Source organism: Numenius arquata, chromosome 7 (genome assembly GCF_964106895.1).
Source record: "Numenius arquata chromosome 7, bNumArq3.hap1.1, whole genome shotgun sequence".
NCBI classification, from domain to species: domain Eukaryota; kingdom Metazoa; phylum Chordata; class Aves; order Charadriiformes; family Scolopacidae; genus Numenius; species Numenius arquata.
This window is the reverse complement of record NC_133582.1, coordinates 28,669,744-28,692,892: the sequence shown is the minus strand read 5'-3', so window position 1 is coordinate 28,692,892 and position 23,149 is coordinate 28,669,744. Positions and strand designations below refer to the sequence as shown.

The following is a 23,149-nucleotide window of genomic DNA, read 5'->3' as shown; positions in this document are numbered from 1 at the left end:
TGACTGCAGAACAACAGCAGATAGTTATCAGCTTAGCCTTAATTAATTTACTCCCAAGTGAATACAGCATTTAGAAGGAACTGAATTGTAATTTTATCCTGGAAGACCACTTCACATAAATGGGACAAAGTGCAACCTTATCTGATTTGTGTCTATTGTCTAATCAGGCAGAGACTTACTATAAAGGAATTTAAAATAATTCTAAAAATACCCAGCTGCTATTGCACATAAATATTGCGTCTTCCTCTCTGGATAAAATCCTTCCGAGGGACATAGCTAAGTTGGTTAAGGCTTGTTTCTCTTACATCTCAGACGGACGTGCCTCAAACTTCGTATCACTGTTCCATCAAATTTTAAATCACCTACGTTGAAATATCTACAAGTTCAACAATGTTCCACTGCTTGTGCTCTGCTGTTTTGGTGTTTTAATTGTGTTACTTCATAGAGCAGAACAAAGTTTGACATTAGTACTGAATCTCATAAATCCTCACTTTAACAAAATGCATTCCTTTGAGGAGACATAACAAGGGCCATATGAAAATCCTCATTTTAGCTTAAAACCTTCTCAAACAATCCTAACTGTTTTCAAAAACTCAATAGCAGGCTTACGCTCTGTCTGAGGCACAGAGGAAGTGAGTGATTTATATTTATATGTTACCTCAATATTTTTTTTATTGTGGTGGAGGTTTTCTTAAAAAAAAAAGAGTCAAAAATAAAAAATGAAATTAAATGTGAATTCAACATTAACTCAATAGTACGGACTCTGGAACAAAAGCATAACAACCTCGTGTCGGAGATGTACAATCCTTATCATTTTTCTTCATCTCTTCAAAACATTTTACTAAGGAAATGGTCAATGCTGTAATACAAATACCAGTGTAGAGCACATAAACATAAAAAAAAAAAAGTTTCACAATAGTGTCCAGTGATTCAGCATGTCAGAAGCTTACATAGACTTTACACATACCAAACCTTATTGTGCTGCAATAAATTCCACTAAACTAATTTCTGAGAATGCTAATTGTTGCTTTTATAATGGTGAAATCAAGACACCATAGGTATCACTCTCTAAAGCGAACCCAGCAATCTGGTCTAAGCGTTAATTGACTAATGAAAATTAATTTTTAAGTTGGGGCAGCAGAAATTTCACACTTGCACAACGTAATTTCTATAGAAACACGGGCTTTGAATCTGATAGGGACGCACGTGGACGTGGACTGATATCAAACACCAGGACAGCAATGGGCACACGTAGTCATCTGCAAAGGCTCAGATGTTTCTCAGATCTTGTTAAGAGAGCCGCAAAGAAAAGGAACTGGAAGCTTGCAATTCTTTAAAGAAATTTCAATATGTGTATCAAGAATATGCCACTGAGCTCCCCTCCAAGAATGAGCATGTCCCCTGTCAGCTGAAGCGTAGTCATAGCAGTAAACGCTCAGTTTTGTAAACACATTCCCCTGCATCATCTCAACACTCTGCATTCTCTCTTCCGTGTTTTCAGCCTATTTACAAAGGGAAGACTTGACTATTGCCAACCTCTCTACTTTTCCCCCAATGCATGGTGAAAAGGATTTCTGAGTCCTAAGAATCAGCATAGCAACATGCAGATCTTTATGTTTCTCCAAAGGCTGCCTCTGGAAAGCACAATGCATTAGTGCCCTTCGTTTCACCTAGACCACCTGGGTTTACGGTACAGACCCACTCGGAAAGGGGGGAGGAGGACAGGAATGAAGGCAGATAGACTCTACTACTTTTTGGCTAGAAAAAAGAAAGTCTGCAGTCCTATTGCTATAGACAAGAGGCAGACGAATCCTGCCTTGCTCTGCCTCACGAGAAACTCTTCAAAAGAACTAGCATGTATGTGCTGGTCCAGGGGTAATGAAGATACTTCTTGAATGCCAGCCTGTGTCACAGGTTTAAGTAGCCTGTGGGGTCCTGAGCTGCCCTTACCTCACCTGGGTGAATATAACTCACACTAAATTAATTTTCCCAGAGAGAGAAAAGAGAGAATCAATATTTATTCCAGGATCAAAATGTTTTTCGCTTAAAGAACTCAGCAGTCAAGAAAAACGAGGAGCAATCATTTTGTTCCCATGACAAACAAAAGTTTCCTTGCCAGTAGACATTGTATATTGACAATAACCTGTAAGCATTGTAGTACGCATAGTAATAAGATGGTATTTTGCTGCAGTGGATTTCTGTCTTGTAGGCACTATTTTTTGGTTCTAAACAGAAATCTTAAAGAATCAAAATATTGCATCTTCCATTAAATAGCAACATTAAAATAGTTACAATTCATAAGCATTTAATTCCTCCCCCTCACCCCCCCAACATCAGTTTTATTTAACATGTCCTAATTTTAATACTGAGGCCATAAATAACCACTAAGAATTCATCAACCGATTCAAAATGCAAGGAACAGGAAGCTGGTGGGGTGGAGGGGGTTTTGGAAACATTTCATTTTATTGCAATTAATTTTGTAGTGCACCAAGCTACCACCAAAAATGTCACACTGGATTAACTTTCTTTTTATTAATCATGGCAGGTCAAATAACTAAAAGAACTGAAGGTGTCTTGGTAACGAGACTTAACTCAGGGACACTAATTTACAATGACACAGGTTCCTCCTTTCTGTATTACCTCACATACTTAGTAAGAAATCTTTGAAGGGCCAAATTCTTATGCCATCTAGAAATTATTTTGATCACTCTCTCTCTGAACTGTATTCAATTTTGCTTCTAATCCAACTTCCAGTTTTCACTCTGTCACATCAACTTGGCATTCAGGGGCTTGATTCTCTTTCAAAAGACGTTATAAACCACGCTTGTCATCACCTGCTGCATTACACAGACCTCAGCAGTAACTATGTCACAGGCCAAGTAAAACCAGCTTTTGTTAGCCACCCACTGACTGTGACACGTATGAACAGTTCTGGACCTCCACCTTATAAAATGGCATGAGCTGGTATTTAATCAATCAAAAACATGCGAGTGAACACCAACTCTCCACAGTTTTTGGCATATTTCTGAATATATTTTAAACACTTGTGACAGCAGCGTTTCCTCAAAGATACTGATCACACCTATTTCTTTCCAATGCTCTTTAATCAAACCAAATCAAATCCTGTATGCACCATTACCATGATGCAGTAAGTTTCTTCTCTTTGGGATTTTGTGGTTCTTTCTGATTGCTATTTTATCTCATTTTTCAGAAAAACAGCATCTGTAAGAGTGGTCAGTGAAAACAAACACCAACAGTGATGCAATAACGTGCTCTTCAATGAGGCTGAGACCGAGTGTAGGCTCACTGTACCCAGTAAGTACAAAGTAATGCCCAGTCCTGATGGTGGTAATTTGATGTTATAATACTGGACATTACAAAATGGATAAATTTAACATGGATTAACATGGATTGAGAAGACAGCGAAAACAAGATTAAAATGCAATCAGAAGTGCTATTTTATTTTTACAAGGCTTGTATTGAGGCTCAGGAAAACCCCTGAGCTGAAAACAGAGGGAGCTTCAGAGAATACTTTAGAGAAGCATAATCTATGCTTGCTCTGTTCCCGCTCTTCCCTTCACACTCATTTATGGTCATTAGGGGACTTGTTGCCTTTTTTTTTTTCCCTTTTCACACCATTCTCGAAACACAGCAATAGCCGGCTTCTTGCATGGAGAGGATGGCATAAGCTCCTAGTACATTTCCCAGTCCCCAAACTCATTTAATATAAAATCCTCAAGTTGAGGACATAACAGATATTAAACTGATAAAAACATATGCTATACTTGATCTTTGCCAAAAGGTCAAGAAGCGAACACAAGTCAGCGCTCGATGGTTCCTCGGTCTGACTCGGTGAGCACACTGAGACTCAATCGTTGTCAGATTTTAACACCGCAGTAGCAACAATTATGTAGCTTTGTCACAGGTTTATTTCAAGAAGCTGCAGACAAACTACAGACCTCGAATAACTCACTCCAGGATTTCAATGAGCTCATGATTTTTCACGCACAGTAACTGTTCCAGGACAGGGACTTGGAGAAGCTAACAATGCCATGTTCAGCCTCCCAAAATATTCCAGCCTTGGTCCGATTATTTCCTCTATGATCAACTAGAAAAAAACAGAAACCCTAAACCCAACAACCTTCCCTCTAACCTCCTGCTGCCTCCTACCCCGTGCCCCAAACACTTAAGCAATCTTCTGATTTCTGAATCACTATGGGGTCATTTTAGAACCTTCTCCCTGTGGATTAGAGAGCAACACAACTTCTCTGCAGAAAATACTTCACAAAATTCTAAAAAGTCCAGGGACCTTTTAATAAGTAACATACTAAGGCCAGAACTGCACACTGCAGTGCATTTTCCTAATGCTTGCTGGACTCATTACAGCGTCTTACACACTAATTCAAAGACTACATCTCAGTCTTGCCGAAGCATGATTTTTAATTACCCTGTATCAAACTCCACAATAAATTAACACAGAAAATGTCCACACACAAAGAACACTAAGACAATACTGCTGAAGCTTCAAGAAGGCATCCCCGTGCGTGGAAACTAAAAATGTCTTTTGAAGTTAATGAGTAATAACATGAGACGTTTGCGTAACTTGGAACAACAACAATTTCTTAAAAATTATTTTCATTTTCAAAAACATTTTGTAAACAAGCTTGGAAAGCTTTTTATTTCCCATTATATTTTCAATCACTCACTATAATCACTAATTATTTATAAGAACAGAACAGTAAGTCGAAAGTACAAGGAAATGTATTGTCACAGCAGAAATACCCAGCTAATAAACTGATGCTGGTGTTCCAAGCTGCGCAAGAGAGCCAGCCAGCTAGAAGGTAATTGTTTTACTTTCAATACAGAGTATTCAGTGAATCGGCATCACCAAATCTACTGGATTTTAATGAGTTAAAATATTTTAATAGCATAGCTTTGTTCTTTAATCACCTTTCCCTAAGGCTCTGAACAACACTGAAGCATGTGCTTAATTTGCTATTGAAGTCAACAGAACTTTCAGTGAATACTGGAAGTTAAACACGTGCTTAATGAGATTTACTGAATCAGAATGTGTAAAACCCAATGTGAGCAGAATCAAAGCCCAGAGGCATTAGTCAAGTCCACCCTGAGTTTCCCTAAAGATGCAGGGCCTCCAAATTGTGAATGAAAATTTTATAATTATTGTGACATGTATACTGTACATCTGTATTTCTGAAATACTTATACAGCAAAACACACCTGACTTCATAGGTCTTTAAAGTAGGAGGAGGAAAAAAACCTTGAATTTACCCTAAAATACTAACTGGAAGCTTTTGTGGAATTTTGTTTGGTATCAGTAGTTGAGCAATGCCCTTTGACATGAGGCAACTGTTGATTTGTCTCATATTTCCTCCAAAAAGAAAATGTAGTACAATTAAAATGTTTTGATTGGAGGCAGGAGAGAATGGAGGGACAGAGTTAGCATATATATTTTAGCTATCTGTTCTTCTGTGAAAAAGAAGGAATGTAACCCAATATTAGTATCCCACTTCCTCAATAATTTAGGCAAACTGCATAATCCTCTCAAACCTGCATATGAACATCTGCATTACACCAGATGATACTCATTCTCAGATTAAATTAAATTACCTGCATGCCTTTAAGCCCCCTTTTATTATTACCAAAGGCTACCATTTCTTCCTAGTGCAGAGGAGTTTAATTTAACAAATAACAACTCAACGATCTTTGAATACAGCATATAAAATATAAAACTGTTCTTTACTATTTTGTGTGACATTTAAATGGCTTACATGAACATTTAATTGAATTGCAACTAATAAATATTTTCCTTGACAGTAAATATTATAAAAAGGATTTAAATCCAAGAGAAATATTCTTCAGATTCCACACGTGCTATAAATGTTAAATCTGACTTCGCAATATTTTAATTCTTCCCTTCTAGCTTACGTTGAGGATCTGTTTCTGACATCAAATATCAGAGAGACTTTTTTTTTCTGCCCAGAGAAACTATCTTGGAGAAATGTTTAGCAATTTCTCTTAACAATATACTGTAACCAACCCTTTCTCTACTGTATTGTCAAAATCAGCAAATCTGCTGGAGACAAATACTTGTAAATTTAACTTTTGAACACAGCAATCGTTACTCCAATATGGCAGTCATTAGCATGGAAGGAGTTAATCTTCCCCCCTCTTTTTAAGAGTAAAAAAGGCTGGGAACAGCTGTCACTCAGGTGATGAATACAAGCTGCCAGCCTTTTAAACAGCAGGTACAGCATTTGAGCTCTGAATTAATTAGCATTCAGAAAGCCTAAACACCGCTTGATAACTCTGCAAGATAATTTTTGTCCCTTCCTGCAAATTAATACTGCTATTAAGATGAGCAAGGACACAATGCAGATCGTAATTGTACCCATTAAACAAAGTTTCACAAATAACAAATTAGAGGGTCTAGCCAAGAATGCATCAAGTCAAATAAAGCATTGCTGCAAATAACGTACAGGAATCCATCTTCACTTTTTCATGGCATTCACAAAACACATACAATATGAATTCCTGTGTAAATGCATGAAATGTTTTCTGCGTACGAGCACAGGCTTCTCAAAAGTTCAAGTTTCTAAATGTTTAAATAGTGGCTTTGTCTCAAAAGCATTCAGGCTACTTCGGTACAAGAACCCCTTTTAACATACGCATGTACGCTGAAACGACAAGTTAGCAAGGCCTCGGAGATTATACCTCTAACGTCTTAAAACACAAGGCCACCACCAGATGCTGTCTCAGCCCTGCACAGAAGTCTGAACACCCTGGCACAAAAAACCTTCCTCCTTTATATATCATTTCATTTAAATGACAAACATATTTTAAAAAGCACTAAAATGATTGATGTCAGAATTTAATGGTGTTTAATAAGTGGCCATCTGTCAGCAGTCAAGGAGTAAAAAAGAAGCACATTACTATTTCCCAAAAGATTAGAAATATTGATGCTAATTAAAAGGCACATTATCATTATCTCAAAGCAATGTCTAAACACTAATCAGACGTCAAGTCCAGCGAAGGGGAAAGGGGAGACCCATGGATAGGAGCATTCCCCAGATGGGTCATTTGAGTCGGCAATCTCTAAACTGGTGTTTAGATGATAGCGGGCAGATCGGCAAGTAGCAGGTAACTCCTGACCGGGTGGGCAAGCAATTAAACCCTGACCTGATGTATGAAAAGATTATTTATTTTTAACTCGAGTCTTTAGAAGAAATCTTTGATACATTTTTACAAAGAAATGCAGAAGAAGAGAACTATGCTAAACATGGCATTTCACTATCTAGTTTTTCCAATTTTCCATACACAGTATTTCAAAACAAATAAAACTTGGCATCACGGTGCCCAAACATATGATTAATTGCACCATACTAAACTGCAATGTACTAGGCATTTTTAGCCAAGAAATGGATTGATGTCACATGCGCATAAGGGACTTGCATGCTTAAGTATAACCGAAACCCACACACAAAGGAACAAAACCCATGAACATGGTGTCTGTGAAGCACTTTTGACTATTTGGGCCTTTAAGAACTCCTTTCTGGGGCCCAGGGCTGCTTCGGCTCCTCATGCTGAGTGCTGTGGAGGAAGGAGGTACATAAAGGTAGATGGTTCAGGCTGCTGCTGCTCGCCTGGAGCTCTGCCTTCAACATTAATAGCCAGTTTATTACCTTTTAAAATGTGGCATTTATTGACATTTTCATAATTCATCTCGATCAGAACCTCTTTTAAGCAAATAGACCTCTACTAACCTCAAAATCCATGCTTCATGTTTGAACAGAAGCAGCCAGCAGCCCATAACATGCTTTTTGTCTTAGTACGTAAAAAGCTGACAAGACTCTTGGCGTTTATTGCTTGCAGAGAGGCAAAGTTATAGGCCACGAGCAAACATTTCCCTGCCCTTGGGATACAAGAGATGTGTAGGCAAGATACGACTGATCCCACCTCCCACTTCGTGGAAACTGTATGTACAGCCCCACGTACAGCAATACTGACTCTATGAGCCTTGCTCATCTGTCTGCCAGCTTTACAAGGCCAGTTGAACAATTTCGTGGTGCCGGAGGAAAGAGGCAGGTGAGTGGTGCAGAATTACTCCAGCACAGCCAAGCACCAAGTCAAAGACATACTGGGAAGAGATGGAGAAGAAAGGGATGGGAGAATCACATTGAAAGTATGGGAAAATGGCAAACTGCAAGTGTCACAGCCGTGGCTGGAGAAAAGCACAGCTACCCCGGCAACTGCGGCCCAGGGGCACGAGAACCCATACATAATTAAGACCAGTCATTTTTTCCACTTCATTTTTAACAGCAAACTTTTTTCACCTGTAACTGCCACTATCAAATTACCATCTCCACAGCGCAAAGCCACCTCTAGTCTTCCTCCTCAGGTCAAGAAACCCATTCATCACCGTCAACTGAAGCATATTTCTATTTTTACTTGTCATTTTCAAACCATCGCTTCACACAGGTGTGACCTCTGATCCTGCTTTTCCTTCTAACACTCCCTTGCCATACTCTCAACAGTCCTCCATTATCTCCTCCCTAAGAAATATTAAAAAACTTAAGAAAGATGTCCCTGGTTTTGATTACCCTATTTCAATCTAACTCCTTGATCTTCAGCATAAACACTTCAATCATTCTGGCATTTTCATTGACTCAAATTAAATGCAGAGCCAGTAATTATTTCACAATCCCCTTGCCCTTTCATACACAGGTCTTCTGCCTTACACAATGACAAAGTATTACCTCCCAGATCCTTAAATGGTTCAGATACTTCAGATACGCTTTGGATATGAATCTGACACGAGGGGACTCTTAAGTAAACCTTGTGAGGCTTACCCAGTACTAATTATTAGCAATTACAGGGCTTTTCTAATGTCGAGCTCCAATGCTCAAACATGATGCAAGCCATATAACCACACAATTGTTCCACTGATTAACAGGTTCCTCAGGGTGATCATGAGCACTAAGCACAAGATCCCCTGCATTTTGCAGCCTGCTAAATGGGAATTCAGTGGAGCTGACACCAAAAGGGAAATGCCCAGTACTGTGTAGGTACATTCCAGACAGGAGGTTTAGACAGACGTACAGAAATGAAAAAATACCACCAGTATCCAGTTTTACTTATGTTACCTACTTCCATATTCACTACATTTGTTTTAAACTGTCACCAAATCCTTTATTCTTTGTGCTTCACAGATTTGCTTTCTGACTGTGCAACTGTTGTACATTGTATAGATGTCAGAGCAGAAGTGGAATGTATTAAAAGCTGGATAATTGTAAGTTGGGGCATGTGACATTAAGGAGAATGTAGGAGTTAGCGGGAAGAAGGGGGTTTTGTTTTGATTTTTTCAAGAGTCCGGATGTGACTTAAGCTTTTTCCGGTGGGCAAAGAAAATATCCCTTGTTTCTCCACAATTTGAAAAAAGTTGCTTGCTTTTTTTTTTTCCCCCTCCTTATTTGTACTTTTATTTTAACATAAATTCTAATTTACATGAAAAATAGTGAACCTTCCTTGTGGTTTTCTTCTTCTGTCCCAAGAAAATACATCCTCAAACAGCATTCATTACATTGAGGCTTTTGCAAAAAAAGCACAGAAATGAGCTAGCTGCTGTGTAAACATGTCAGACTTCATAGCTCACATGCATCGAAATGACCGGCACAGTTCGCTCTTCTCAAAGGTATTGCTTCAAGCTGATTGCTGACTCAAGACAAGAACACAACTCTGGTCACAGTGAGTTTCTGAGTATTTTCTCTGCAGCTGCAGGGTATAGAGGGGTTTCTGTTTGTTTTGCTTTTTCCCCCCCTTTTTCATATGAAACCTCAGATTCTGAAGTACAGTTTGGCAGCACCAGGCTGAATTCGCTGCCAGTTTCCTAGGGTACAGAATCTCTAATAACACAAAGCCCTGACTATCTTCTTGCCCAATAAATAATCAAAATTTTGCACCATGATCTTCCTTAAAAATATGACTTCTTGTTTTTTCTCTCTCGGTTGCAGCTAACCCTTTCTGTCAACGGGGTTTCATCCGTAACAAGTCTGCCTGTGACATGTTAGGTCCCCATGCATCTCTTAACAAATCCCCCACGCACGGCGTGATTCACAGAGTGCACAGGTTGCAAAGAGGACCGCGGAGACAGAGCCTCTCTTCTCTAATGGGATCAGAAAGGCTGCGCTTTCACATGGAAGATGCTCATCAAATGAGAGGACGGGGGAGACAGCGCTCTGACAGGGAAGCCCAGGCTTACGGATTGCATTTCGAGTGCGTAAGCAGAACGGAGCATTCACGGTATTTGTATTCTTGAAGGCCTCTTCTGTCGGGTTGAATTATTGGTCACGTGTTTATCGCTGTCATGCTGGAAAGCTGACCCAGGCGATGTTTGCTTCACACTCAGCAATTTTAAACAGCTTTTTTCTAGGCTTTAAGGGCCAGCATTGTACAACCTGCTGTCTAGGACTGGTCCTTCCTTTTCTCCTTCCCTCTTCTGTCCCTGCTTCAATTTTATGCTTGTTCACTTTGCCCAACGTATCGAAAGAAAACACACGAGGCGCTAAAAACTGGACAAACATTGTTGCCAGGACTGAAGTATTAGAAGCTTCCCCTGATTCTGCAGAACGAATAAAGGGAATAAACTCAGGGAGAGCTATTTGCTCTCCACACTTGTTTCTTTTTAAAACCTGCCTGCCTCTCTATCAATGGCTGCCTACAATTAATGTGCGGTTGTGGAGGGGAGGAAGGTGACAGACACCAGCATCCTCTCCCGCTTCCTACGGCACCCTCACCAACCTCTCTCGCAAAATACTATTACACTGTGTGGCCGCTTTCTTCCATTTTCTCAGGATAACACCTCCATTTTCATCTCACTGACAAGGAAACAAAAAGTGTGCTTAAATTCGCTATAGGGACCCTTGACACCGGGGGGGGGTCATTTCTTCCAGTTATCTGGGATTTTAAACTAGTTCCCACACGGCTCTCTGGAATTCTCTGACATCTTCTGTCAAGCCAAGAGTTTCAGTTCAATTAATGACTGAATGGGCTGCAAAAGCTGCTTTTGATGGGTGCCAAACTGCTAATAACTGAGAGATTACAACAGCCATGTAATCAAAAATTACTGGTGTTGCAGTTTCGTCTTTTGAGGTGCCTGAGAAAAACAGTATGCCTGTGGCTGTGTACACACACACACACAATTCTCTACTAGAGTGAAACCATGTAACTGCAGGTTCTATGAAAAGGAGATGTCTATATGCTCTGTTCCTGGATCAATTGGATGGTGCAGGCAAACCAACCCAGCTAAGCACAGTGACAACATTAGCTCAAATACTGCATCGTTTTATATCTCACCAAATCAAAACTATTAAAAAAAAATAAATCTACCTGTAATAACTTTTCAAATAATTTTATTATTTAACATTATGTTCAAGTTATTTAATGTTCTAATCAGTTGAGACATCCCAAGTACACTGTATAAAATTTCATTGTGGGCTTTCTGCTGAAATGCTCGTATTGCAAAACCCTCACCGGAGATTTACACTTTAGTAAATACTGTTGCAGACACTTCAGAAAAATTCAAACACACAAGCCTCTTAATACTGTTTCCTATACACAAAAATCCCAAACGAACCAGAGGCATTCATTAATAAGGCACACTAATGGGTAGAAATGTCTTCACGTGGACTCTATATACCTTTTAATAGGCGCAAGATAAATACTTCGCTTTTGTGTAATAAGAAATGACAAAATTTTGGTTTTGATGAAACATTTGAACCTATTTTTCATTATATCAGTGCTTGTACTAAGCACAGATGGGAAGAAGTATGAATTTATTTTATGCTCCCTTTCATATGTTCATAGCAATATAAATTTAGATTTATTGCATTATTGCTACCTAAGCTTGAGATCCATTCATTTAGGGAAAACATGCAAGGAACACCCAGATTCCTGTTTGGGTAAAAGGAATTAGGCCACAGGCACTCTACACACCTTGTAATTAGGTGAGATCCTGAAGACTTAAAAAAAAAGAAGAAAAAGAAAAAAAGGACCATCGGAACAAATTATCCCATCTGCTTTCAGAATGGCTGGTCAATCAGCTGTCAGCTAAAGAACCCAAAAAATTTTATTTACTAACTGTTCAAAAAGAGCACAACAATAGAAACCACACAAATCTTCCTCTTGTCCAAGCAGAGAAGCCAGCATACGCTACCATTTCATGGCGATGCTTGTCTCTCTGAACAGTAACCCCAATTCACCTAATAAGTTGGTTTTATGTGCCTACACCCAGTAACTTTAGACACCTGTTTAACTTTTTTTTTTTTCTTAACTGAATATGAAAGGAAAAAGACCCACTTAAAGGCATCTTACAAGTAAATCAGATCTCCTGGAGGAAGATAATACTAAAAAGGATTAAAAGAAAAATTGCACAAATTCCTTATAATGGCCAAAGACTTTGGCTTTTCAAGGCATCTGGTGATCTAAACAAGTCCATTGGGACCACATGGCATGTAAACAAATTAACATTTTGTTTAAACGTCAATCAACAAGATCTTTCCATTCAAACCCAGGTCAGCTGCACTGGCAGCTGTTAAAATCAGTGACACTCCTGTCTTCCATGGAGGCTAAGGAGTGGGAGGAAACACCATTCTACTTTTAAAACATCTCCCTAAGACCTTACACTTTGCGTTTTTCAAAATTTATACAAATACATGTTACATGACAATTCCTGGGGACAGCATCCCAAATTCCTTCCTCAATCCTTCTCTCATTCAAAATGTTGGAGCTTACAACCCATAACCATTCACTCTAAACAGCAACCAGTGCAATTTTCGTAAATCACTCTATATTGCTCATCCTCATTGCCGTAGTATACTTCAGACCCAGTTTTACAGGGTGGTGACATAATGCAATCTCTTTAAGAAAAACACAAAAGCAAAAAATACTGGCATAAAACATCAACCACCAGATCAGGAGAAGCTTACAAAGAATCCTGTCGGATTACCCTCTAAAGATCATGGAATTTGCACCTTGCCACTTGGGCAGCGCAGTGTGAGCCCAGGAAGCCAGGCAGATAACACCGTATGATTCCGACAGAACAGCACGGCCCGTCAGAGTGAATCTTCAAAATCCTTCATTGAAGGTGGCACAAACACAGGCTGAAACATGCTACGAGGGCATCCTTGGGAGGGAGGTGGGGAAAGGCGGTGGGGCAAAACCAGGAAGAAATGAAAGCAACTCACAAAACCAGAAAAGTAATTTTCTTGGGCCTTCTTTTTAACTGTGTGTCAAAATTTTATATAGCTTTCTTTAATAAGCTTTCTTTCAGTATGAAGAAACAACACTGAATTTTGCTAAAACGAGTCTCAATTTGTTAAATAGGTTATTAACTACAAAAAACACACACGCAACACACAAAGACATTCTTCCTCTTAGCCACGTAAAAACACATGACCAAGATTGAGGTGATAACAGTCAAGAATAACAAAATCCGGTCTACTTCACCGCGAGTGAACAAGTTATGCATATAATCCCTTTCCTAGATATTTCTAGCACACTGTACAAGAATTTTAAAATGTGTCGCACATGACGGTTCTCCTAATACCTTTAATTAAAACACTATCAGAAGTTATAATGAAAAAGGATTACTTTTTTTTTTTTTTTAATACACTAAAACCTTGAGCTCCTGTTATTTTACATTGTGGTAAGAAGGAAATGAACAATGAAGCCACATTTTGGGATTTAAGATAATCGTAAGATTTTAAGTTGAAGGGCAGGAAAGAGGTTTCGTTTTTAAATTTGCTTTTAACAGATACAAGCCTCATGCTACTTTATTTTTACAAAGACCCTCATTTAAAATTTCACCCTTTTAAACTCCCAACATTTGTTCACAAGCTGCATCTTCCCTCTGCCCCAACACAAATGACAAACATGGGCTCCCACCGAATGAAAGGAAGCTAGTTAATAATTGGCTTTATTGTCATTTCTAGCTGTCTTGTAACACCCTCTGGATTTTCACTCTGACTGCAAAATTCTTATTATCATCCCAGTTTTCATGGTGCTCAGCACACTAGCATCACTACTTAAAATAGAACAAGGCTATTTGCCAACCCTTCCGCTCCCATCTGACAAAAGGCATTTTATTCTCTCCTGGATAATAGCTGGGATATGGTTTAAAAGCTGGGATACAGGGGACAGCGAGATGAAGGTCAATTGACTCCAAGATTCTTGCATGCCCATGTGAAAAGCCAGCAGGTCCACCCGCTGTGGGTATTCAGCACTTCTTAGCATTTTATGGGGTTCAGAGTGTTGCTCCCCAGATTTCAGTGGCACCTCTAAGTACTGCAGTTGCCCACGCGTGTGTTTCTTTGCTCCAGGAATGGGGACACTGTCAGGTGCTGCTTGATATGATGATGCCAGGTCCTCCATGGAGGAGACAATGGTGGTGGCTGTGCAATGAGGCAAGTAACAGATTTGTCTCTTCTCCTTCACAAGACTCCCACCTCATGATTTCGGCAACAAAATGAGACGGAGAGCTCCTTCACAACACAAGCCTAATTCCTAGAGCTGTATCACCTTCTACCATCAAAAAATCTTTTGGGCTCTATGATCACATCACTAATAACTGAATTATGATGATCATACACAAAGGAGAAGACTTAAGCAAAAGTGTGCAAGTAACTACAACTCTCTGACCTTTTAACGCATCTCCTCTGTATGTAATTTTTAGGGTTTAAAGACTAGGGGAAAAAGATTGAAATTGGTTTGTTTGGATTACTAATTTTAATGTAAACTGCTTGTTTGGAATTTTTTTAATCTTTTTTTTTTTTTAAATGTAAACTGGAAAGCCAAACTGATCTCCCATTATGGAGCAGCATGTTGACACCGACAGGTATCGTCAATTCCAAAAACCCACTTATCAAAAATCTGGTACCTAAGCAATTGAAGTAAAAGACAGAGGCAGCAGATTATCTTCTGTGATAACAGGATGATAACATACATATCTGCTACTGTGTTTCATAAAGTATTTGCTAACAGTACAGAAAAATCCTGAGTTCAATTCCAGATTCTTGATAAAGGTGCTGCACTTATTACAGATCCTTCCCACCCAGCTCCATTTCTCTTGCAGAACACAACACTAGAATGTTAACACCTCTGCTCAGCATGAGATAACAGGGGCTTTCAGTGCCCTGTAACTTTGAACAACTAAGGCAGATGTTTTACAAGAAAAAAACACAATGTAGCCCCTTAAGAATTTTCAAAGCATGAGCTCTGCTTCCTAATAAAAAAACTTTTTTTTTTTTTTATAACATGGACAAAACAGCATTCTACTTTACTCTTAGTGTCATAAATGCTTCAACTATTTTCAAATGGACTTTTTGGGGAAAAAACCCCAACATTCCAGGGCACATAATCAGTATAAAAATGTCTCTAATTCAAACACGTGAAATATGAAGAACTTATGAGCAGCTGACAAAAAGAATTCAAAATGAAAAGTAACAAACAATGTAAGGTAAAAATGCTACTTGCTCTAACCACAATTGCTTATATTACTGGAGTGCTTGGAGACCCAAACTAGCACGCAGTTCCCCACTAGCAACTGTGGGACAACGAAGCCCCTGTTCTGAAAGGATTTAATGAACATTGGCCTTAAAATCATACCCTGACAATACTGCAGTGCAACTGCAGTGACAGCTTAAGTGTAACTGTGCTGCATGAAGAGCTATGTCCCATTTATAAAAACAAAACCTGATTTAAGATTTAACAGATTGGAATAAATTTAGGATCTAAATATAAGATGATGTAAGACAGAATATAAATTCATTGCCGCTGCCAATACATTTTGCCCAATCACTCTACCAGGTCATATCGACCTGGAAAATACATGTGCAAATATGAGTGCACTACACATGCACCGCTTCAAGAAAGAATACCTATGCAGGATTGATGGCTACGGACAGTATTTCTAATGGCCTTTTTAATTGGCACTATGATGATTAATTGGTGCCTTCACAGAACTCCAGGAGTTCTCGTTACCAAACAGCACGCCGTCCCAGCACACTGTGTGGGTGACCGTTATTACTAAATAGTCACCAGATCATGAGACACAGATAAGATAAATTTTATACAAGTCTACAAACCCCAGAAATTGAGGCCTACTACTGAGACAGCAGGAAAATTCTATTTCCTTCTTAATACATTATTTCAGCAGTACCCATATGCTCAAAGAAAACAGAAAAGGCCTTGCGAAAGATACTGAAAACAGGCTACATATGTGCTAAGGATGAAATACTCCATGCAGTATTTCTTGCTGTTGCAAAAGTTTACATTTGCTCATGGCTACAACAAAGGATATTACAATTATCCCCCCAGACAGGACCAGGAGTTAACCAAGCTCAGCCCGGTTACCACACATCGGCAATTGCTGGGAGAAGAGCAGGTATCTGCAGGAATGTCTGTCGGCACAAATGCCTTAATTATTCAGGCTGAGAGAGTTGGGGTTGTTCAGCCTGGAGAAGAGAAGGCTCTAGCGAGACCTTAGAGCCCCTTCCAGTCCCTAAAGGGGCTACAGGAGAGATGGGGAGGGACACCTGATCAGGGAGGGAAGCCACACGTTGAGGGGGAACGGTTTTAAACTGAAAGAGGGGAGATTTAGATTAGATATTAGGAAGAAATTCTTTCCTGTGAGGGTGGTGAGACACTGGAACAGGTTGCCCAGAGAAGCTGTGGATGCCCCAATCCCTGGAGGTGTTCAAGACCAGGTTGGATGGGGCTTTGAGCAACCTGGTCTGGTGGGAGGTGTCCCTGCCCATGGTAGGGGTTGGAACTTGATGATCTTTAAGGTGCCTTGCAACCTAAACCCTTCTATGATTCTATGATATTGAGCCACTGCCTTTCGCTGAGATGAATGACTGATGTGCTGCTTTTTGCACAGGCCCCAACTTAATGGGTACTGGCAGCCATCTCCAAGCGGCCATGACACAATGGGCAGCAGGGCCTGTGGTGCCAGGCAGGGGCTGCCAACAGTGAGACGACCTCGAGGGTTTCTCCTTTTGCTTTTTGGGTTTCGAAAGTTCTCATCCAGCTTCCTTCACCTGTCCTCCAGCCACTTCTCGGCATGACACGGCACGCAGCACTCACCTCTGGGCTCTCCACAGCCTTCCCCGGCTGCTGTCAGCTTACCGAGACTCCTTCCCCAGACAAAGGCGCCGTTCGCCCTCTCAAGGGCTTCCAGCGCCGCGGATGGTGCCTGACAGGGCTGGGCCGCGGGTGCGACCGGCGTGAGGAAGCGAGGGGCTGCCCCGGAGGACGTGACCCGGCAGGGGCGGAGCCGGGGCCACCGCGCCCGCCGGCCCCTCTGAGGGTAAGGCGGGAGGGCGAGGGACCGAGGAGAGCCCGGGCCCGACGCCTTTGCGGCAGCGAGGGGGCGCTGCGGGGGGAGGCTGATGGCGGGTGAGGGGCCCGCTCCGCGCTCCCATCCCAGCCGCCTCACGGTGACGGCCGGGCTCCGGCCCACTTCTCAATGTGATTAAAAGTGTGATTTATTGGCGATTAAAAGCTTCTCAACTGACAAAACCCCCTGAAATTCTCCTGAATTTAAGCTGTTTCCACACACAAGAGCGGTGCCCATAGACAAGTTGTCAAGTCCGCCATTTTCCTTCCTGCTGAGGAACAGTAATTAATGCTGCGGGGACAGGGAAGGCTGAAGGGCCTGGCTCCATTCACAAACTCCATCGGCAAGGCCGCCTACGAGCCCGTGAGTGTCTCCAGTACATTATAAAGAAAAATCTAGGCATTTAAAAGTATTCTGTAAATAATCTTGGATAACATTAACACCATCTTAAATTCTGTGAATGATTTAGGATTTTGTCGGGCGCTGACAAAGGGCTCAGATTCCCATTAGAATTACATAAAATCTTCTTACACAAATCTCCTGTCAGCTTCAATCCATTAAAAATAATAAAGGTATGCTCAAAATTAGGGACCAAAGCAAGTTTTGTTTAGACTTAACAGGTTCAATTTACTATGCCGTTAATCGGATAGCACCGATACACTTTTCACTTTGCCTCAGCAGCATGATCTAATACGACATTTGCCTCCATTTGCATCACATCGTGAATCTGTAAAAGGCAACTTGACACAGATTCAGCCCCAGCTGCAGGTCAGAACAAAGCACGTGGGCGGCCATCAGGCCAAGCTGGTGTTCCCAAAGCATCTTCCATCATGCTGAGCAGCCTGTGTTCCCACCTTTACAATATCCCCCCCAAAAAAAACAGAACCTGCAATAACAAACGCCCACCATCCAGCACAGGAGAAAAGCTTAGGTCATCTCTTGCCTGATTAACTGGCGTTTCATTCTCTTCCTTTCTTCCCCCCCCCAAGAAAATGGAGGCTTTGCTGCATCTGAAAAGGCTCTCAGCCTAACTGGAAAAAGAAAGACAGGGAATAAGATACGATGACCAGCAGAATACGAGGCCCATAAAGAAATGTGAGTAGCCTCCAAGGGTACATTTCTTTAAAAACAGTAATAATTAAAAAAAAAAAAAAAATCTTTACTTTTCTGGTGAGGACAAAGTTCAGGACTGAGCTGGGCACCACATACTGGTAGAAGCCAGCCAGGGACTGGTTGGGGGCGAAGCACTGTTGGGGCAGTTGGCCGCACACCCCAAATACCCACGTGGCACATGGTTGCCTACAGGCTAGTTTGGGGGTTTGCTTTTAGTTGCAGCCTTCTGTTAAGAAACTCACTACTTTCTGAGAAATGCATCTTCCCAAGTGCATCTCCAACTGACTCGCACCGAAACGATATATTACAGTAATGTATTTTTCTGTCTCATTTTGTGAGCTAAGGAAAGGCAATGCTGAGAAAAAACAAGCCAACCAAGCAGTCAGTTGTCAGGAAAGCGTGCTTTTTTAGCCATGACAGCAATGCTGGAGTAAACTGGCGTTGAGTTTTGTGTTTTTGAGGAGTTTATGAACCAGTTTTAAATGCATTTCGATCATTAAGAATTAGTTTAAGTTCTATTTCCCTGGGAAAGAAACTACTGTAAATCAATCTTATTTTAAATACAAATGAACAGCTTAAAATTGCATTGTATGCCATCACTAACATGCATTAGCTTCCAACTCCAAAGTAGATTTAAGTTTCACTACAGAGCTGAAGATATCATTCAGAAACAGATGTTACAGTGTCATGAAAAGCAACTATCTTACTGAATAGATGAACTTCTTTACAGCATTAAAAAAAAATTAGACAGGTTAAATAATAGATGCCCTATTCAACATTTTTAGATGGTGTAAATAGCCACCTCTATGAATCACAAATCATGAGAAATTGCCATGTTTCTGGAAACGGATATTAATCTCCTCGGAACACATGCCCTTGCACTCATGACGCACGGCAAGCTTGCCTAGTAGAAGCTCATGGAAAAAGAAAAAAAGGAAAAAGAAAAAAAAAAAAACAGAAGAACTGACACACATGACACATTCATAAGAATAATTGAGCTGGTGAATCACAAGTCCCAGCCTTTTTTCCTGCGAGCACCACTTCTACAGAAAAAATAAAATAAAATAAAAAACACAAAAAACCTCCACAACAAAATATGTCTCTGTTCTGAAGCGATCTAGATTTTTTAGACTATTTTTAAATTTCAAAATTATTCCGTTTAGCCATTCTAAACAAATAAGCATAATAGCACACTGACTGTTGTTAAAATGAACCTTTACTTCAAGTTTGATTTAATAAGGAGTTTGTAAAAATACTGTGACACAAATGAACTCAATATGTTCTCTTCCCTGGCCTCCAGTAGACAGAAAATTATATTTTCAAAATCCATTGACATGAGTCAAGTTGTCTTGCCTCTAGAATTTTTATGGTTTCAGATATATCTGACATATCATTTTTGCTACCCTCTTGTTAACTCTCGAATCATTAGCGGCATTTCAGTGTACAGGCGGAGGACGCTAAATTAAAGAGTAGATTTCAGTTTTTAAGCCCCAGGGCAGAAAAGGTTGCGCACATCACAGAGAAAATGTATTTTACTTCCAACTCGGATTGACTGTGCTCTCATTACATTACCTCAGCACCCCTTCAGCTTCTGTGTGAAGCAGAGGTATATTAAGCTCTGAAGGGAGCTCATTCTTCTGTCCTGTAAGCTAAAGAAAGACATTTCTGGAGTGATGAGAAGTGCTTGAGTTGGATGGAGAAGATACTTGAAAATGCCTCGTGGGGTTCCAGCCACACAAGCCTAAGCATAATAGCAGTGAATTGGGGGTGTGGCGCACCAGAAATTTATAACTGCTGGTGGACAAAGTTTTTATTGCCTTTAGAAACACTAAGATGAAAGGAAAAACAACTCTATATTGGGGGAGGGGGGGGAAGAGGTGAATGCACACAATGTTTTTTTATATAACCTGTAATATACGCAGACAGGCTTCTATTGCTATGGGACTTTTTCCCATTGATTGAGCTAAGAGGATAATTTTGTGGCGTGTCAGCAGACCGACCGAAGGACTTAACTGCAGTGAGGAGGCCGGTTGGTTCATGCACACCTTGACAAATGGCTAATTGCAGCTGTGGGCTGTTTTGAAATTCTGAGCATTCATATGTCAGCTAAAGAAATCACAAGTGAAATCTGGTAGAAAAGGAGAAAGGAAAAGCACAGCACAGAGATGGGGAGAGAGGGAGGGTTCATTGCACACAGCAGCAGAGTAACTACAAAAGGACGTGCAGGAAGAGCACCAGTGTGCGACTGGGGCTAGTCATGAGAGGTGTCTAGAGGAATTTGGCATAGAAAGCAAAAAATACAACAGAAAAATTAAAGCGAAAGTGTATCTTTTTCCACAGTTCCTAAAACAACAGACTTCAGTTCCAACAAAATGGGGATTATGAAAAAAATGAAGAAAAAAACCAAACTGCAACCAAAAATCCCACACCAAAAAAAAACCCAGGTACCAAACCAACCAACCACCTTCCCACCTCCATCTCTGTTTCCCTTTTCCAAAACCAGCAACTCTCGAATGAAAGAAAAAAAAAGAATCACTTCAGTTCCATGAAGGCAGGGACAGAGGAAGAAGCTTTGAACATGGCGAAAATCAGGGATAAGAAGACTGCATAGAAAGCAGAAGACAGCAGCAGCAGCAGCGTAAGAAACATAACTAAGCCTAAGAAACGTGACTATTGACAGAAACCTCACTGCTACCTCAGTCATGAAGGACATCCTCTTGTAGGGCCTGAGCTACCAGCGGGAGACTGATGAACTGCCTTTCCTTAGACAAGGCCCTCCATGTCCACCTTCATAAAGGTCTTTCATATCTGCACATAATCACTCCTCGTTCTGCAACGGCTGAAGATGCGCTGCGTAATTTCTTTGGGAACTGATACGTTACAAGAGGTGGTTGTGAAAGGAGGCTGCCCAAAATATTTTAAATTAGTTTCAAAAAAATCCACTCAATACACCCTGCTTTTCAAAACACTCGCTTTTCATGCAGCATTTTCCAGTCTAACTCCTCTGAAGAAATAAATTCAATTTAAGAGGAAAAAAAAAGGTACAATTTTCTATAACTGGAAAAGGCAAATCAATACTTCATAAGTATGGTATGCGCTAAGATAATTAATTTTCCACAGTATGCTCAAATCTCAGCAGCGAAAACAGTATAAAACCAAATTAATGACTAAATATTCTACATACTAAGAGCAAGAAAACACTCTTTCATTCTTGTTAAATAGATTAAATGGGAAATGGTTTCTATGGCTGTCAAATTGCAGCCAGTCTGAACACCTTGAATTCTGAACCCTATGGATAGTACCGTAATTGTCTTTTCTTAAGGGTTTGTTAGAAGCTTCATATTGTATCAAAAACCTTTTTGAAGGGAAAGGGAACCTTTAAAGGTCTCATTCATTTGGACCGTGCCTCATTTCCATTATTCCCAAAGCTCATGTAGATTTTATCCCTCTCGTTCTTTGCAAGGTCATATTCTTCTGTCATTTTACTTGGTACATCCCAAGCTTCAGGATCAGCAAACACAGCCTTAAATGCACTTCAGCCTCACATGAAAAAAAAAAAAAAATCCTTTAGAAAAGGCTATTTTGACATTGGCTGCCTGCAGTTTGACTCCCTACTGCTTCGCAGTAAGATCAAGAATAATACTTCACTTTATAATGCTCACCTCGAGATTGCGTCAGTAATGAAACACTCCAAGCAGGGATCAGTTAGAACGGCAAATGGCTTTAACATTTCCAGGGAGCAAAGGAATTGAAACATACCACACTCCACATTTTCAGAACAAAGAGGGGACTAAAAGACACAGAAGTAAAAAAATGTTACCAAAAAAAAAAAAAAGTCTTCTTGATGGAATGTCTTGAAAGCGTGAATGTGTATGGCTGAATTATCTGCTGTGCTGTATATAAGGCACTATGGCTCTGTCAACCCCGGCTTAAATTCAACAGTAAGAGCAGACAAATTTTTACCAGAATATTTTCTATAAGTATTTCAACCTATTTCCACTTTTTCATAAAAGCAAATATGTGACCAAAAAGCCTTCCTGAAGGAACAGCATTGCACTGCAATGGTTTGTTCAAGATTAGTTGTAAATTTATTCCCAAATTTCTAACACCATAGACAGATACACATGGGAAGTTCAAAAATATAGAGAGCAAATGCACAAGCAGAAGCAATAAAATAAAATCCAGTCATAAAATCTGCCCCCCACAGAGTGGGATTTCACAGAATCTCAACTGGAGGAGGGTAAGCAATAAAAGCAGATCCGTGGGTGTTTGCACTATACACAAAGAATGTATGCAGGCATATCTCACTGCATGATATATATAAGTTATTTCACTGGAAATTTCACATCTTCTGACATGTCATCCCTACAGATCAAGAATCTGGTCTAATTTTGATCGTTTCTGACAAGGTATTTTTATATAATGGTGCATGGACAGAATCCAATGCCAGCCTTGCCCCATTAGAGAGCAGCAGAGAAATTCTTACCTGCACCCCTTCTGGGGCTAGATTCTCTGTTACAGACAGAGGACTTCTCTCATTTGAATCAAAGCAAAACATTAATTTGATTCTCAGGTTTTCAAAATTTTTAAGTGCAATTTTATCCTGAAGGGTAACAAATTGAAGAT

At 40.2% G+C, this 23,149-nt stretch overlaps 1 protein-coding gene and 1 pseudogene across 3 annotated transcripts in view; both read right to left on the bottom strand.

The window, feature by feature from the left end:
• The window catches only part of MACROD2 (mono-ADP ribosylhydrolase 2), an 896,489-nt gene that overhangs the window by 488,233 nt on the left and 385,107 nt on the right, over window positions 1-23,149 (bottom strand). The gene's annotated exons all lie outside the window — the stretch shown is intronic.
• Window positions 3,645-3,815, bottom strand: LOC141466955 (U2 spliceosomal RNA; annotated as a pseudogene).